The sequence below is a fragment of the Branchiostoma lanceolatum genome, chromosome 18 (genome assembly GCF_035083965.1).
Source record: "Branchiostoma lanceolatum isolate klBraLanc5 chromosome 18, klBraLanc5.hap2, whole genome shotgun sequence".
Classification (NCBI taxonomy): Eukaryota; Metazoa; Chordata; class Leptocardii; order Amphioxiformes; family Branchiostomatidae; genus Branchiostoma; species Branchiostoma lanceolatum.
The window spans coordinates 16,219,601-16,221,277 of record NC_089739.1 but is presented as its reverse complement, the minus strand read 5'-3'; positions in this window follow the sequence as shown (position 1 = coordinate 16,221,277).

The following is a 1,677-nucleotide window of genomic DNA, read 5'->3' as shown; positions in this document are numbered from 1 at the left end:
CCTACCACTATGTTGTAGGGTGTGAATTATCTATATATATTCTAAAGCACGACAAATTGTCTATCATTTCCTTGTTAGATGAAAGCGAATGACAGCATTAATGCTGAAAACATGTGTCAGATCTTGTATTTGTATAGTTTATATTTCTTGTGAACAGAAAACAAGAATATTCAGAGAGGAATTCGGTACGTCCTATGACTCCTATGCACTTTGACCTGTGCTTTGTGCCACGCCCCCACCTTGGCAGTGTTTGAGATATTCGGTGATTCCAAGGATTATAGATTATAATGTCCTTTTCTATTTAATATATCTTAAATTCACATCTTATATGGCTCAATTATAAACCGTGTACTAGTGGTTAAACCCCTAGGGAAGTACCTCCTTGAACAGACCTATTAAACAGTTTGTCTATCCGTGCAACATTTATGTGTGTGTGCGCGCGCGTGTGTGAGTGTGTACGTGTGTGTGTGTGTGTGTGTGTGTGTGTGTGTGTGTGTGTGCGTGCGTGCGTGCGTGCGTGTGTGTGTGTGTGTGTGTTTCATTGCTGCAGTTTCCGTATTTTCTGCTAGAGGTCGACAAAGGCATGCTGATTGCAGGGCCTTAATTTTGGCGAAACCTCAGGAGCGAGCCTAATGGTTCTTCAGAGTTCAAAATGATAACATATGCTCCTGCGCTGACAATTCACAAGAACACAGATCTTGGAACCATTAATTTGATTGACATCACTAAGATCCACATCTGATAAAAAGTCGAGTTCAGACAAATTAAGTTTGCTGCTTTCCTTTCTTTTTGTATCTTCATCAGCTCAAAGACAGCCCAACCCCCCAAATCGGGGACAAGTGAAAATAATTACCTACTTTCACGGACTGCCACATATCGATGAAGCAGGAACTCGGGCTTTGAAAATATCCATTTGATAGGCAACACTAAGGTCGACATCTGATAAAGAATCGAGTCAGAAAAAAATCTTACCTTGGTGTATCTATTAGCTGAAAATAGCCGAAAATCCTACTTTTGGGAGATGTTCAAAGAATGACCTACTTTCAGGGATTACCACACATCGATGAAACAAGAACCCAGGTTTTGAGAATATCAATTTGATAGATAGCAGTAAGGTCCACATCTGATAGAAAAATTGAGTAAAAGAAAAATCTTACTTTGGTATTTTCATCAGTTCAAAGACAGCCAACAATCCAACTTTGAGTACAAGCATAGAAATGGCCTACTTTCAGAGACAAGTGCACGGCAAGGAAAGATCATCCAAAACTTTGCAAGCATGCAATGTATAGATAACACTAAGGTTTACATTTAACAGAAAAATGAACTACATAAATATCTTACATATCAGGCTATCGAAACAAGAATCCAAACTTTGCAAGCATTCATTCAGTAGCTATTGTATATATCTACATGTTGTATGAATGTCAAGCAGAAACATTTTACTGGGTTACCTTTATAACGTCTCAAACTTAGCCAAAAATCAATTTTTTTGTAGCTTTAAAACATCGTATTGTTTTGAGGATGCCCAAGTACTCAAATATACCTGTACATCAATTTCACACCATTTTTCTAGAAGTAAAGGTATGGTCTAAAACATCCCTTTTGTGTTTTCCGCTATTAAAGTTAAAGCATTATATTTGGCAGTGAGTGTGCTCTAAACTTTGCCAATTTCCATGT